Here is a 17,843-nt window from a genome sequence, read left to right as displayed (position 1 = left end):
GTGCTGTGAGATAGACTGACCTAATGTTGAGCTGTAGATCTGTACCTCACTCTGCAGTCTGTACGCGCCTATCAAAATCTGCTCCCTGTGCTGTGAGATAGACTGACCTAATGTTGAGCTGTAGATCTGTACCTCACTCTGCAGTCTGTACTCACCTATCAAATTCAGCTCCTTGTGCTGTGCAGTGAGATAGACTGACCTAATGTTGAGTTGTAGATCTGTACCTCACTCTGCAGTCTGTACGTGCATATCAAAATCAGCTCCCTGTGCTGTGCAGTGAGATAGACTGACCAAATGTTGAGCTGTAGATCTGTACCGCACTCTGCGGTCTGTACTCTCCTATCAAAATCAGCTCCCTGTGCTGTGAGATAGACTGACCTAATGTTGAGCTGTAGATCTGTACCTCACTCTACAGTCTGTGCGCGCCTATCAAAATCTGCTCCCTGTGCTGTGAGATAGACTGACCTAATGTTGAGCTGTATATCTGTACCTCACTCTGCAGTCTGTACTCACCTATCAAAATCAGCTCCCTGTGCTGTGAGATAGACTGACCTAATGTTGAGCTGTAGATATGTACCTCACTCTGCAGTCTGTACTCACCTATCAAAATCAGCTCCCTGTGCTGTGCAGTGAGACTGACCTAATGTTTAGCTGTAGATCTGTACCTCACTCTGCAGTCTGTACTCGCTTTTCAAAATCAGCTCACTGTACTGTGAGATAGACTGACCTAATGTTGAGCTGTAGATCTGTACCTCACTCTGCAGTCTGTACTCGCCTATCAAAATCAGCTCCCTGTGCTGTGAGATAGACTCACCTAATGTTGAGATGTAGATCTGTACCTCACTCTGCAGTCTGTACGCGCCTATCGAAATCAGCTCCCTGTGCTGTGAGATAGACTGACCTAATGTTGAGCTGTAGATCTGTACCTCACTCGGCAGTCTGTACGCGCCTATCAAAATCTGCTCCCTGTGCTGTGAGATAGACTGACCTAATGTTGAGCTGTAGATCTGTACCTCACTCTGCAGTCTGTACGCGCCTATCAAAATCAGCTCCCTGTGCTGTGCAGTGAGATAGACTGACCTAATGTTGAGCTGTAGATCTGTACCTCACTCTGCAGTCTGTACTCACCTATCAAAATCAGCTCCCTGTGCTGTGAGATAGACTGACCTAATGTTGAGCTGTAGATCTGTACCTCACTCTGCAGTCTGTACGCGCCTTTCAAAATCATCTCCCTCTGTTGTGCAGTGAGATAGACTGACCTAATGTTGAGCTGTAGATCTGTACCTCTCTCTGCAGTCTGTACTCGCCAATCAAAATCAGCTCCCTGTGCTGTGCAGTGAGATAGACTGACCTAATGTTGAGCTGTAGATCTGTACCTCACTCTGCAGTCTGTACGCGCCTATCAAAATCAGCTCCCTGTGCTGTGCAGTGAGATAGACTGACCTAATGTTGAGCTGTAGATCTGTACCTCACTCTGCAGTCTGTACTCGCCTATAAAAATCAGCTCCCTGTGCTGTGAGATAGACTGACCTAATGTTGAGCTGTAGATCTGTACCTCACTCGGCAGTCTGTACGCGCCTATCAAAATCTGCTCCCTGTGCTGTGAGATAGACTGACCTAATGTTGAGCTGTATATCTGTACCCCACTCTGCAGTCTGTACTCACCTATCAAAATCAGCTCCCTGTGCTGTGAGATAGACTGACCTAATGTTGAGCTGTAGATCTGTACCTCACTCTGCAGTCTGTACACACCTTTCAAAATCAGCTCCCTCTGTTGTGCAGTGAGATAGACTGACCTAATGTTGAGCTGTAGATCTGTACCTCACTCTGCAGTCTGTACTCACCTATCAAATTCAGCTCCTTGTGCTGTGCAGTGAGATAGACTGACCTAATGTTGAGCTGTAGATCTGTACCTCACTCTGCAGTCTGTACGCGCCTATCAAAATCTGCTCCCTGTGCTGTGAGATAGACTGACCTAATTTTGAGCTGTAGATCTGTACCTCACTCTGCAGTCTGTACGCGCATATCAAAATCAGCTCCCTGTGCTGTGCAGTGAGATAGACTGACCAAATGTTGAGCTGTAGATCTGTACCGCACTCTGCGGTCTGTACTCGCCTATCAAAATCAGCTCCCTGTGCTGTGAGATAGACTGACCTAATGTTGAGCTGTAGATCTGTACCTCACTCTGCAGTCTGTACTCGCCTATCAAAATCAGCTCCCTGTGCTGTGAGATAGACTCACCTAATGTTGAGATGTAGATCTGTACCTCACTCTGCAGTCTGTACGCGCCTATCGAAATCAGCTCCCTGTGCTGTGAGATAGACTGACCTAATGTTGAGCTGTAGATCTGTACCTCACTCGGCAGTCTGTACGCGCCTATCAAAATCTGCTCCCTGTGCTGTGAGATAGACTGACCTAATGTTGAGCTGTAGATCTGTACCTCACTCTGCAGTCTGTACTCACCTATCAAATTCAGCTCCTTGTGCTGTGCAGTGAGATAGACTGACCTAATGTTGAGCTGTAGATCTGTACCTCACTCTGCAGTCTGTACGCGCCTATCGAAATCAGCTCCCTGTGCTGTGAGATAGACTGACCTAATGTTGAGCTGTAGATCTGTACCTCACTCTGCAGTCTGTACGCGCCTTTCAAAATCATCTCCCTGTGCTGTGCAGTGAGATAGACTGACCTAATGTTGAGCTGTAGATCTGTACCTCTCTCTGCAGTCTGTACTCGCCTATCAAAATCAGCTCCCTGTGCTGTGCAGTGAGATAGACTGACCTAATGTTGAGCTGTAGATCTGTACCTCACTCTGCAGTCTGTACGCGCCTATCAAAATCAGCTCCCTGTGCTGTGCAGTGAGATAGACTGACCTAATGTTGAGCTGTAGATCTGTACCTCACTCGGCAGTCTGTACGCGCCTATCAAAATCTGCTCCCTGTGCTGTGAGATAGACTGACCTAATGTTGAGCTGTATATCTGTACCCCACTCTGCAGTCTGTACTCACCTATCAAAATCAGCTCCCTGTGCTGTGAGATAGACTGACCTAATATTGAGCTGTAGATCTGTACCTCACTCTGCAGTCTGTACACACCTTTCAAAATCAGCTCCCTCTGTTGTGCAGTGAGATAGACTGACCTAATGTTGAGCTGTAGATCTGTACCTCACTCTGCAGTCTGTACTCACCTATCAAATTCAGCTCCTTGTGCTGTGCAGTGAGATAGACTGACCTAATGTTGAGCTGTAGATCTGTACCTCACTCTGCAGTCTGTACGCGCCTATCGAAATCAGCTCCCTGTGCTGTGAGATAGACTGACCTAATGTTGAGCTGTAGATCTGTACCTCACTCTGCAGTCTGTACGCGCCTATCAAAATCTGCTCCCTGTGCTGTGAGATAGACTGACCTAATGTTGAGCTGTAGATCTGTACCTCACTCTGCAGTCTGTACTCACCTATCAAATTCAGCTCCTTGTGCTGTGCAGTGAGATAGACTGACCTAATGTTGAGCTGTAGATCTGTACCTCACTCTGCAGTCTGTACGCGCCTATCGAAATCAGCTCTCTGTGCTGTGAGATAGACTGACCTAATTTTGAGCTGTAGATCTGTACCTCACTCTGCAGTCTGTACGTGCATATCAAAATCAGCTCCCTGTGCTGTGCAGTGAGATAGACTGACCAAATGTTGAGCTGTAGATCTGTACCGCACTCTGCGGTCTGTACTCGCCTATCAAAATCAGCTCCCTGTGCTGTGAGATAGACTGACCTAATGTTGAGCTGTAGATCTGTACCTCACTCTGCAGTCTGTACGCGCCTATCAAAATCTGCTCCCTGTGCTGTGAGATAGACTGACCTAATGTTGAGCTGTATATCTGTACCTCACTCTGCAGTCTGTACGCGTCTTTCAAAATCATCTCCCTCTGTTGTGCAGTGAGATAGACTGACCTAATGTTGAGCTGTAGATCTGTACCTCTCTCTGCAGTCTGTACTCGCCTATCAAAATCAGCTCCCTGTGCTGTGCAGTGAGATAGACTGACCTAATGTTGAGCTGTAGATCTGTACCTCACTCGGCAGTCTGTACGCGCCTATCAAAATCTGCTCCCTGTGCTGTGAGATAGACTGACCTAATGTTGAGCTGTAGATCTGTACCTCACTCTGCAGTCTGTACGCGCCTATCAAAATCTGCTCCCTGTGCTGTGAGATAGACTGACCTAATGTTGAGCTGTATATCTGTACCCCACTCTGCAGTCTGTATTCACCTATCAAAATCAGCTCCCTGTGCTGTGAGATAGACTGACCTAATGTTGAGCTGTAGATCTGTACCTCACTCTGCAGTCTGTACACACCTTTCAAAATCAGCTCCCTCTGTTGTGCAGTGAGATAGACTGACCTAATGTTGAGTTGTAGATCTGTACCTCACTCTGCAGTCTGTACGTGCATATCAAAATCAGCTCCCTGTGCTGTGCAGTGAGATAGACTGACCAAATGTTGAGCTGTAGATCTGTACCGCACTCTGCGGTCTGTACTCTCCTATCAAAATCAGCTCCCTGTGCTGTGAGATAGACTGACCTAATGTTGAGCTGTAGATCTGTACCTCACTCTACAGTCTGTGCGCGCCTATCAAAATCTGCTCCCTGTGCTGTGAGATAGACTGACCTAATGTTGAGCTGTATATCTGTACCTCACTCTGCAGTCTGTACTCACCTATCAAAATCAGCTCCCTGTGCTGTGAGATAGACTGACCTAATGTTGAGCTGTAGATATGTACCTCACTCTGCAGTCTGTACTCACCTATCAAAATCAGCTCCCTGTGCTGTGCAGTGAGACTGACCTAATGTTTAGCTGTAGATCTGTACCTCACTCTGCAGTCTGTACTCGCTTTTCAAAATCAGCTCACTGTACTGTGAGATAGACTGACCTAATGTTGAGCTGTAGATCTGTACCTCACTCTGCAGTCTGTACTCGCCTATCAAAATCAGCTCCCTGTGCTGTGAGATAGACTCACCTAATGTTGAGATGTAGATCTGTACCTCACTCTGCAGTCTGTACGTGCCTATCGAAATCAGCTCCCTGTGCTGTGAGATAGACTGACCTAATTTTGAGCTGTAGATCTGTACCTCACTCTGCACTCTGTATGCGCATATCAAAATCAGCTCCCTGTACTGTGAGATAGACTGACCTAATGTTGAGCTGTAGATATGTATCTCACTCTGCAGTCTGTACTCGCCTATCAAAATCAGCTCCCTGTGCTGTGAGATAGACTGACCTAATGTTGAGCTGTAGATCTGTACCTCACTCTGCAGTCTGTACGCGCCTATCAAAATCTGCTCCCTGTGCTGTGAGATAGACTGACCTAATGTTGAGCTGTAGATCTGTACCTCACTCTGCAGTCTGTACTCGCCTTTCAAAATCAGCTCCCTGTACTGTGAGATAGACTGACCTAATGTTGAGCTGTAGATATGTACCTCACTCTGCAGTCTGTACTTGCCTATCAAAATCAGCTCCCTGTGCTGTGAGATAGACTGACCTAATGTTGAGCTGTAGATCTGTACCTCACTCTGCAGTCTGTATGCGCATATCAAAATCAGCTCCCTGTGCTGTGCAGTGAGATAGACTGACCTAATGTTGAGTTGTAGATCTGTACCTCACTCTGCAGTCTGTATGCGCCTTTCAAAATCAGCTCCCTGTGCTGTGCAGTGAGATAGACTGACATAATGTTTAGCTGTAGATCTGTACCTCACTCTGCAGTCTGTACTCGCTTTTCAAAATCAGCTCCCTGTACTGTGAGATAGACTGACCTAATGTTGAGCTGTAGATATGTACCTCACTCTGCAGTCTGTACTTGCCTATCAAAATCAGCTCCCTGTGCTGTGAGATAGACTGACCTAATGTTGAGCTGTAGATCTGTACCTCACTCTGCAGTCTGTATGCGCATATCAAAATCAGCTCCCTGTGCTGTGCAGTGAGATAGACTGACCTAATGTTGAGTTGTAGATCTGTACCTCACTCTGCAGTCTGTACGCGCCTTTCAAAATCAGCTCCCTGTGCTGTGAGATAGACTGACCTAATGATGAGCTGTAGATCTGTACCATATTCTGCAGTCTGTACTCGCCTATCAAAATCAGCTCCCTGTGATGTGAGATAGACTCACCTAATGTTGAGATGTAGATCTGTACCTCACTCTGCAGTCTGTACGCGCCTATCAAAATCAGCTCCCTGTGCTGTGAGATAGACTGACCTAATGTTGAGCTGTAGATCTGTACCTCACTCTGCAGTCTGTACGCGGTTTTCAGAATCAGCTCCCTGTGCTGTGCAGTGAGATAGACTGACCTAATGTTGAGCTGTAGATCTGTACCTCACTCGGCAGTCTGTACGCGCCTATCAAAATCTGCTCCCTGTGCTGTGAGATAGACTGACCTAATGTTGAGCTGTAGATCTGTACCTCACTCTGCAGTCTGTACGCGCCTATCAAAATCAGCTCCCTGTGCTGTGAGATAGACTGACCTAATGTTGAGCTCTAGATATGTACCTCACTCTGCAGTCTGTACTCGCCTTTCAAAATCAGCTCCCTGTACTGTGAGATAGACTGAACAATGTTTAGCTGTAGATATGTACCTCACTCTGCAGTCTGTACTTGCCTATCAAAATCAGCTCCCTGTGCTGTGAGATAGACTGACCTAATGTTGAGCTGTAGATCTGTACCTCACTCTGCAGTCTGTACGCGCATATCAAAATCAGCTCCCTGTGCTGTGCAGTGAGATAGACTGACCTAATGTTGAGTTGTAGATCTGTACCTCACTCTGCAGTCTGTACGCGCCTTTCAAAATCAGCTCCCTGTGCTGTGCAGTGAGATAGACTGACATAATGTTTAGCTGTAGATCTGTACCTCACTCTGCAGTCTGTACTCGCTTTTCAAAATCAGCTCCCTGTACTGTGAGATAGACTGACCTAATGTTGAGCTGTAGATATGTACCTCACTCTGCAGTCTGTTCTCGCCTATCAAAATCAGCTCCCTGTGCTGTGAGATAGACTGACCTAATGTTGAGCTGTAGATCTGTACCTTATTCTGCAGTCTGTACGCGCCTATCAAAATCAGCTCCCTGTGCTGTGAGATAGACTGACCTAATGTTGAGATGTAGATCTGTACCTCACTCTGCAGTCTGTACGCGCCTATCAAAATCAGCTCCCTGTGCTGTGAGATAGACTGACCTAATGTTGAGCTGTAGATCTGTACCTCACTCTGCAGTCTGTACTCACCTATCAAAATCTGCTCCCTGTGCTGTGCAGTGAGATAGACTGACCTAATGTTTAGCTGTAGATCTGTACCTCACTCTGCAGTCTGTACTCACCTTTCAAAATCAGCTCCCTGTACTGTGAGATAGACTGACCTAATGTTGAGCTCTAGATATGTACCTCATTCTGCAGTCAGTACGCGCCTATCAAAATCAGCTCCCTGTGCTGTGAGATAGACTGACCTAATGTTGAGCTGTAGATCTGTACCTCACTCTGCAGTCTGTACTCGCATATCAAAATCAGCTTCCTGTGCTGAGGAGTGAGATAGACTGACCTAATGTTGAGTTGTAGATCTGTACCTCACTCTGCAGTCTGTACTCGCCTTTCAAAATCAGCTCCCTCTGTTGTGCAGTGAGATAGACTGACCTAATGTTGAGCTGTAGATCTGTACCTCACTCTGCAGTCTGTTCTCACCTATCAAAATCAGCTCCCTGTGCTGTGCAGTGAGATAGACTGACCTAATGTTGAGCTGTAGATCTGTACCTCACTCTGCAGTCTGTACGCGCCTATCGAAATCAGCTCCCTGTGCTGTGAGATAGACTGACCTAATTTTGAGCTGTAGATCTGTACCTCACTCTGCAGTCTGTACGCGCATATCAAAATCAGCTCCCTGTGCTGTGCAGTGAGGTAGAATAACCTAATGTTGAGCTGTAGATCTGTACCTCACTCTACAGTCTGTACTCGCCTATCAAAATCAGCTCCCTGTGCTGTGAGATAGACTAACCTAATGTTGAGCTGTAGATCTGTACCTCACTCTGCAGTCTGTACGCGCCTTTCAAAATCATCTCCCTCTGTTGTGCAGTGAGATAGACTGACCTAATGTTGAGCTGTAGATCTGTACCTCACTCTGCAGTCTGTACTCGCCTATCAAAATCAGCTCCCTGTGCTGTGCAGTGAGATAGACTGACCTAATGTTGAGCTGTAGATCTGTACCTCACTCTGCAGTCTGTACGCGCCTATCAAAATCAGCTCCCTGTCCTGTGCAGTGAGATAGACTGACCTAATGTTGAGCTGTAGATCTGTACCTCACTCTGCAGTCTGTACTCGCCTATCAAAATCAGCTCCCTGTGCTGTGAGATAGACTGACCTAATGTTGAGCTGTAGATCTGTACCTCACTCGGCAGTCTGTACGCGCCTATCAAAATCTGCTCCCTGTGCTGTGAGATAGACTGACCTAATGTTGAGCTGTAGAGCTGTACCTCACTCTGCAGTCTGTACTCGCCTATCAAAATCTGCTCCCTGTGCTGTGCAGTGAGATAGACTGACCTAATGTTTAGCTGTAGATCTGTACCTCACTCTGCAGTCTGTACTCACCTTTCAAAATCAGCTCCCTGTACTGTGAGATAGACTGACCTAATGTTGAGCTCTAGATATGTACCTCATTCTGCAGTCTGTACGCGCCTATCAAAATCAGCTCCCTGTGCTGTGAGATAGACTGACCTAATGTTGAGCTGTAGATCTGTACCTCACTCTGCAGTCTGTACGCGCCTGTAAAAATCAGCTCCCTGTGCAGAGAGATAGACTGACCTAGTGTTGAGCTGTAGATCTGTAACTCACTCTGCAGTCTGTACTCGCATATCAAAAACAGCTCCCTGTGCTGTGTAGTGAGATAGACTGACCTAATGTTGAGTTGTAGATCTGTACCTCACTCTGCAGTCTGTACTCGCCTTTCAAAATAAGCTCCCTCTGTTGTGCAGTGAGATAGACTGACCTAATGTTGAGGTGTAGATCTGTACCTCACTCTGCAGTCTGTTCTCACCTATCAAAATAAGCTCCCTGTGCTGTGCAGTGAGATAGACTGACCTAATGTTGAGCTGTAGATCTGTACCTCACTCTGCAGTCTGTACACGCCTATCGAAATCAGCTCCCTGTGTTGTGAGATAGACTGACCTAATGTTGAGCTGTAGATCTGTACCTCACTCTGCAGTCTGTTCTCACCTATCAAAATCAGCTCCCTGTGCTGTGCAGTGAGATAGACTAACCTAATGTTGAGCTGCAGATCTGTACCTCACTCTACAGTCTGTACTCGCCTATCAAAATCAGCTCCCTGTGCTGTGCAGTGAGATAGACTGACCTAATGTTTAGCTGTAGATCTGTACCTCACTCTGCAGTCTGTACTCACCTTTCAAAATCAGCTCCCTGTACTGTGAGATAGACTGACCTAATGTTGAGCTCTAGATATGTACCTCATTCTGCAGTTTGTACGCGCCTATCAAAATCAGCTCCCTGTGCTGTGAGATAGACTGACCTAATGTTGAGCTCTAGATATGTACCTCATTCTGCAGTCTGTACGCGCCTATCAAAATCAGCTCCCTGTGCTGTGAGATAGACTGACCTAATGTTGAGCTGTAGATCTGTACCTCACTCTGCAGTCTGTACTCGCATATCAAAATCAGCTCCCTGTGCTGAGGAGTGAGATAGACTGACCTAATGTTGAGTTGTAGATCTGTACCTCACTCTGCAGTCTGTACTCGCCTTTCAAAATCAGCTCCCTCTGTTGTGCAGTGAGATAGACTGACCTAATGTTGATCTGTAGACCTGTACCTCACTCTGCAGTCTGTTCTCACCTATCAAAATCAGCTCCCTGTGCTGTGCAGTGAGATAGACTAACCTAATGTTGAGCTGTAGATCTGTACCTCACTCTGCAGTCTGTACGCGCATATCAAAATCAGCTCCCTGTGCTGTGAGATAGACTGACCTAATGTTGAGGGGTAGATCTGTACCTCACTCTGCAGTCTGTTCTCACCTATCAAAATCAGCTCCCTGTGCTGTGCACTGAGATAGACTGACCTAATGTTGAGCTGTACATCTGTACCTCACTCTGCAGTCTGTACGCGCCTATTGAAATCAGCTCCCTGTGTTGTGAGATAGACTGACCTAATGTTGAGGTGTAGATCTGTACCTCACTCTGCAGTCTGTACTCACCTTTCAAACTCAGCTCCCTGTACTGTGAGATAGACTGACCTAATGTTGAGCTGTAGATCTGTACCTCACTCTGCAGTCTGTACTCGCCTAATAAAATCAGCTCCCTGTGCTGTGAGATAGACTGACCTAATGTTGAGCTGTAGATCTGTACCTCACTCTGCAGTCTGTTCTCACCTATCAAAATCAGCTCCCTGTGCTGTGCAGTGAGATAGACTGACCTAATGTTGAGCTGTAGATCTGTACCTCACTCTGCAGTCTGTACGCGCCTATCGAAATCAGCTCCCTGTGCTGTGAGATAGACTGACCTAATTTTGAGCTGTAGATCTGTACCTCACTCTGCAGTCTGTACGCGCATATCAAAATCAGCTCCCTGTGCTGTGCAGTGAGGTAGAATAACCTAATGTTGAGCTGTAGATCTGTACCTCACTCTGCAGTCTGTACTCGCCTAATAAAATCAGCTCCCTGTGCTGTGAGATAGACTGACCTAATGTTGAGCTGTAGATCTGTACCTCACTCTGCAGTCTGTTCTCACCTATCAAAATCAGCTCCCTGTGCTGTGCAGTGAGATAGACTGACCTAATGTTGAGCTGTAGATCTGTACCTCACTCTGCAGTCTGTACGCGCCTATCGAAATCAGCTCCCTGTGCTGTGAGATAGACTGACCTAATGTTGAGCTGTAGATCTGTACCTCACTCTGCAGTCTGTACTCGCATATCAAAATCAGCTCCCTGTGCTGAGGAGTGAGATAGACTGACCTAATGTTGAGTTGTAGATCTGTACCTCACTCTGCAGTCTGTACTCGCCTTTCAAAATCAGCTCCCTCTGTTGTGCAGTGAGATAGACTGACCTAATGTTGAGCTGTAGACCTGTACCTCACTCTGCAGTCTGTTCTCACCTATCAAAATCAGCTCCCTGTGCTGTGCAGTGAGATAGACTAACCTAATGTTGAGCTGTAGATCTGTACCTCACTCTGCAGTCTGTACGCGCATATCAAAATCAGCTCCCTGTGCTGTGAGATAGACTGACCTAATGTTGAGGGGTAGATCTGTACCTCACTCTGCAGTCTGTTCTCACCTATCAAAATCAGCTCCCTGTGCTGTGCACTGAGATAGACTGACCTAATGTTGAGCTGTACATCTGTACCTCACTCTGCAGTCTGTACGCGCCTATTGAAATCAGCTCCCTGTGTTGTGAGATAGACTGACCTAATGTTGAGGTGTAGATCTGTACCTCACTCTGCAGTCTGTACTCACCTTTCAAACTCAGCTCCCTGTACTGTGAGATAGACTGACCTAATGTTGAGCTGTAGATCTGTACCTCACTCTGCAGTCTGTACTCGCATATCAAAATCAGCTCCCTGTGCTGTGTAGTGAGATAGACTGACCTAATGTTGAGGTGTAGATCTGTACCTCACTCTGCAGTCTGTTCTCACCTATCAAAATCAGCTCCCTGTGCTGTGCAGTGAGATAGACTGACCTAATGTTGAGCTGTAGATCTGTACCTCACTCTGCAGTCTGTACTCGCCTAATAAAATCAGCTCCCTGTGCTGTGAGATAGACTGACCTAATGTTGAGCTGTAGATCTGTACCTCACTCTGCAGTCTGTTCTCACCTATCAAAATCAGCTCCCTGTGCTGTGCAGTGAGATTGACTGACCTAATGTTGAGCTGTAGATCTGTACCTCACTCTGCAGTCTGTACGCGCCTATCGAAATCAGCTCCCTGTGCTGTGAGATAGACTGACCTAATTTTGAGCTGTAGATCTGTACCTCACTCTGCAGTCTGTACGCGCATATCAAAATCAGCTCCCTGTGCTGTGCAGTGAGGTAGAATAACCTAATGTTGAGCTGTAGATCTGTACCTCACTCTGCAGTCTGTACTCGCCTAATAAAATCAGCTCCCTGTGCTGTGAGATAGACTGACCTAATGTTGAGCTGTAGATCTGTACCTCACTCTGCAGTCTGTTCTCACCTATCAAAATCAGCTCCCTGTGCTGTGCAGTGAGATAGACTGACCTAATGTTGAGCTGTAGATCTGTACCTCACTCTGCAGTCTGTACGCGCCTATCGAAATCAGCTCCCTGTGCTGTGAGATAGACTGACCTAATTTTGAGCTGTAGATCTGTACCTCACTCTGCAGTCTGTACGCGCATATCAAAATCAGCTCCCTGTGCTGTGCAGTGAGGTAGAATAACCTAATGTTGAGCTGTAGATCTGTACCTCACTCTACAGTCTGTACTCGCCTATCAAAATCAGCTCCCTGTGCTGTGAGATAGACTAACCTAATGTTGAGCTGTAGATCTGTACCTCACTCTGCAGTCTGTACGCGCCTTTCAAAATCATCTCCCTCTGTTGTGCAGTGAGATAGACTGACCTAATGTTGAGCTGTAGATCTGTACCTCACTCTGCAGTCTGTACTCGCCTATCAAAATCAGCTCCCTGTGCTGTGCAGTGAGATAGACTGACCTAATGTTGAGCTGTAGATCTGTACCTCACTCTGCAGTCTGTACGCGCCTATCAAAATCAGCTCCCTGTCCTGTGCAGTGAGATAGACTGACCTAATGTTGAGCTGTAGATCTGTACCTCACTCTGCAGTCTGTACTCGCCTATCAAAATCAGCTCCCTGTGCTGTGAGATAGACTGACCTAATGTTGAGCTGTAGATCTGTACCTCACTCGGCAGTCTGTACGCGCCTATCAAAATCTACTCCCTGTGCTGTGAGATAGACTGACCTAATGTTGAGCTGTAGAGCTGTACCTCACTCTGCAGTCTGTACTCGCCTATCAAAATCTGCTCCCTGTGCTGTGCAGTGAGATAGACTGACCTAATGTTTAGCTGTAGATCTGTACCTCACTCTGCAGTCTGTACTCACCTTTCAAAATCAGCTCCCTGTACTGTGAGATAGACTGACCTAATGTTGAGCTCTAGATATGTACCTCATTCTGCAGTCTGTACGCGCCTATCAAAATCAGCTCCCTGTGCTGTGAGATAGACTGACCTAATGTTGAGCTGTAGATCTGTACCTCACTCTGCAGTCTGTACGCGCCTGTAAAAATCAGCTCCCTGTGCAGAGAGATAGACTGACCTAGTGTTGAGCTGTAGATCTGTAACTCACTCTGCAGTCTGTACTCGCATATCAAAAACAGCTCCCTGTGCTGTGTAGTGAGATAGACTGACCTAATGTTGAGTTGTAGATCTGTACCTCACTCTGCAGTCTGTACTCGCCTTTCAAAATAAGCTCCCTCTGTTGTGCAGTGAGATAGACTGACCTAATGTTGAGGTGTAGATCTGTACCTCACTCTGCAGTCTGTTCTCACCTATCAAAATAAGCTCCCTGTGCTGTGCAGTGAGATAGACTGACCTAATGTTGAGCTGTAGATCTGTACCTCACTCTGCAGTCTGTACACGCCTATCGAAATCAGCTCCCTGTGTTGTGAGATAGACTGACCTAATGTTGAGCTGTAGATCTGTACCTCACTCTGCAGTCTGTTCTCATCTATCAAAATCAGCTCCCTGTGCTGTGCAGTGAGATAGACTAACCTAATGTTGAGCTGCAGATCTGTACCTCACTCTACAGTCTGTACTCGCCTATCAAAATCAGCTCCCTGTGCTGTGCAGTGAGATAGACTGACCTAATGTTTAGCTGTAGATCTGTACCTCACTCTGCAGTCTGTACTCACCTTTCAAAATCAGCTCCCTGTACTGTGAGATAGACTGACCTAATGTTGAGCTCTAGATATGTACCTCATTCTGCAGTCTGTACGCGCCTATCAAAATCAGCTCCCTGTGCTGTGAGATAGACTGACCTAATGTTGAGCTCTAGATATGTACCTCATTCTGCAGTCTGTACGCGCCTATCAAAATCAGCTCCCTGTGCTGTGAGATAGACTGACCTAATGTTAAGCTGTAGATCTGTACCTCACTCTGCAGTCTGTACTCGCATATCAAAATCAGCTCCCTGTGCTGAGGAGTGAGATAGACTAACCTAATGTTGAGCTGTAGATCTGTACCTCACTCTGCAGTCTGTACGCGCATATCAAAATCAGCTCCCTGTGCTGTGAGATAGACTGACCTAATGTTGAGGGGTAGATCTGTACCTCACTCTGCAGTCTGTTCTCACCTATCAAAATCAGCTCCCTGTGCTGTGCAGTGAGATAGACTGACCTAATGTTGAGCTGTACATCTGTACCTCACTCTGCAGTCTGTACGCGCCTATTGAAATCAGCTCCCTGTGTTGTGAGATAGACTGACCTAATGTTGAGGTGTAGATCTGTACCTCACTCTGCAGTCTGTACTCACCTTTCAAAATCAGCTCCCTGTACTGTGAGATAGACTGACCTAATGTTGAGCTGTAGATCTGTACCTCACTCTGCAGTCTGTACTCGCATATCAAAATCAGCTCCCTGTGCTGTGTAGTGAGATAGACTGACCTAATGTTGAGCTGTAGATCTGTACCTCACTCTGCAGTCTGTACTCGCCTTTCAAAATCAGCTCCCTGTGCTGTGCAGTGAGATAGACTGACCTAATGTTGAGCTGTAGATCTGTACCTCACTCTGCAGTCTGTACGCGCCTATCAAAATCAGCTCCCTGTCCTGTGCAGTGAGATAGACTGACCTAATGTTGAGCTGTAGATCTGTACCTCACTCTGCAGTCTGTACTCGCCTATCAAAATCAGCTCCCTGTGCTGTGAGATAGACTGACCTAATGTTGAGCTGTAGATCTGTACCTCACTCGGCAGTCTGTACGCGCCTATCAAAATCTGCTCCCTGTGCTGTGAGATAGACTGACCTAATGTTGAGCTGTAGATCTGTACCTCACTCTGCAGTCTGTACTCGCATATCAAAATCAGCTCCCTGTGCTGTGCAGTGAGATAGACTAACCTAATGTTGAGCTGCAGATCTGTACCTCACTCTACAGTCTGTACTCGCCTATCAAAATCAGCTCCCTGTGCTGTGCAGTGAGATAGACTAACCTAATGTTGAGCTCTAGATATGTACCTCATTCTGCAGTCTGTACGCGCCTATCAAAATCAGCTCCCTGTGCTGTGAGATAGACTGACCTAATGTTGAGCTCTAGATATGTACCTCATTCTGCAGTCTGTTCGCGCCTATCAAAATCAGCTCCCTGTGCAGTGAGATAGACTGACCTAATGTTGAGCTGTAGATCTGTACCTCACTCTGCAGTCTGTACTCGCATATCAAAATCAGCTCCCTGTGCTGAGGAGTGAGACTGACCTAATGTTGAGTTGTAGATCTGTACCTCACTCTGCAGTCTGTACTCGCCTTTCAAAATCAGCTCCCTCTGTTGTGCAGTGAGATAGACTGACCTAATGTTGAGGTGTAGATCTGTACCTCACTCTGCAGTCTGTTCTCACCTATCAAAATCATCTCCCTGTGCTGTGCAGTGAGATAGACTGACCTAATGTTGAGCTGTAGATCTGTACCTCACTCTGCAGTCTGTACGCGCCTATCGAAATCAGCTCCCTGTGTTGTGAGAGAGACTGACCTAATGTTGAGCTGTAGATCTGTAACACACTCTGCAGTCTGTACTCGCCTATCAAAATCAGCTCCCTGTGCTGTGAGATAGGCTGACCTAATGTTGAGCTGTAGATCTGTACCTCACTCTGCAGTCTGTACTCGCCTATCAAAATCTGCTCCCTGTGCGGTGCAGTGAGATAGACTAACCTAATGTTGAGCTGTAGATCTGCACCTCACTCTACAGTCTGTACTCGCCTATCAAAATCAGCTCCCTGTGCTGTGAAGTGAGATAGACTGACCTAATGTTGAGTTGTAGATCTGTACCTCACTCTGCAGTCTGTACCCGCCTTTCAAAATCAGCTCCCTCTGTTGTGCAGTGAGATAGACTGACCTAATGTTGAGGTGTAGATCTGTACCTCACTCTGCAGTCTGTAAGCGCCTATCGAAATCAGCTCCCTGTGCTGTGAGATAGACTAACCTAATGTTGAGCTGCAGATCTGTACCTCACTCTACAGTCTGTACTCGCCTATCAAAATCAGCTCCCTGTGCTGTGCAGTGAGATAGACTGACCTAATGTTTAGCTGTAGATCTGTACCTCACTCTGCAGTCTGTACTCACCTTTCAAAATCAGCTCCCTGTATTGTGAGATAGACTGACCTAATGTTGAGCTCTAGATATGTACCTCATTCTGCAGTCTGTACGCGCCTATCAAAATCAGCTCCCTGTGCTGTGAGATAGACTGACCTAATGTTGAGCTCTAGATATGTACCTCATTCTGCAGTCTGTTCGCGCCTATCAAAATCAGCTCCCTGTGCTGTGAGATAGACTGACGTAATGTTGAGCTGTAGATCTGTACCTCACTCTGCAGTCTGTACTCGCATATCAAAATCAGCTCCCTGTGCTGAGGAGTGAGATAGACTGACCTAATGTTGAGTTGTAGATCTGTACCTCACTCTGCAGTCTGTACTCGCCTTTCAAAATCAGCTCCCTCTGTTGTGCAGTGAGATAGACTGACCTAATGTTGAGCTGTAGATCTGTACCTCACTCTGCAGTCTGTTCTCACCTATCAAAATCAGCTCCCTGTGCTGTGCAGTGAGATAGACTAACCTAATGTTGAGCTGTAGATCTGTACCTCACTCTGCAGTCTGTACTCGCATATCAAAATCAGCTCCCTGTGCTGTGATATAGACTGACCTAATGTTGAGGGGTAGATCTGTACCTCACTCTGCAGTCTGTTCTCACCTATCAAAATCAGCTCCCTGTGCTGTGAGATAGACTGACTTAATGTTGAGCTGTAGATCTGTACCTCACTCTGCAGTCTGTACGCGCCTATCAAAATCAGCTCCCTGTGCTGTGCAGTGAGATAGACCAACCTAATGTTGAGTTGTAGATCTGTACCTCACTTTGCAGTCTGTACGCGGCTTTCAAAATCAGCTCCCTCTGTTGTGCAGTGAGATAGACTGACCTAATGTTGAGCTGTAGATCTGTACCTCACTCTGCAGTCTGTTCTCACCTATCAAAAACAGCTCCCTGTGCTGTGCAGTGAGATAGACTAACCTAATGTTGAGCTGTAGATCTGTACCTCACTCTACAGTCTGTACTCGCCTATCAAAATCAGCTCCCTGTGCTGTGCAGTGAGATAGACTGACCTAATGTTTAGCTGTAGATCTGTACCTCACTCTGCAGTCTGTACTCACCTTTCATAATCAGCTCCCTGTGCTGTGAGATAGACTGACCTAATGTTGAGCTGTAGATCTGTACCTCACTCTGCAGTCTGTACGCGCCTGTAAAAATCAGCTCCCTGTGCAGAGAGATAGACTGACCTTGTGTTGAGCTGTAGATCTGTACCTCACTCTGCAGTCTGTACTCACATATCAAAATCAGCTCCCTGTGCTGTGTAGTGAGATAGACTGACCTAATGTTGAGTTGTAGATCTGTACCTCACTCTGCAGTCTGTACTCGCCTTTCAAAATCAGCTCCCTCTGTTGTGCAGTGAGATAGACTGACCTAATGTTGAGCTGTAGATCTGTACCTCACTCTGCAGTCTGTACGCGCCTATTGAAATCAGCTCCCTGTGTTGTGAGATAGACTGACCTAATGTTGAGGTGTAGATCTGTACCTCACTCTGCAGTCTGTACGCGCATATCAAAATCAGCT

The sequence above is a fragment of the Oncorhynchus clarkii genome, chromosome 18 (genome assembly GCF_045791955.1).
Source record: "Oncorhynchus clarkii lewisi isolate Uvic-CL-2024 chromosome 18, UVic_Ocla_1.0, whole genome shotgun sequence".
Classification (NCBI taxonomy): Eukaryota; Metazoa; Chordata; class Actinopteri; order Salmoniformes; family Salmonidae; genus Oncorhynchus; species Oncorhynchus clarkii.
This window is presented reverse-complemented; position numbering follows the sequence as displayed.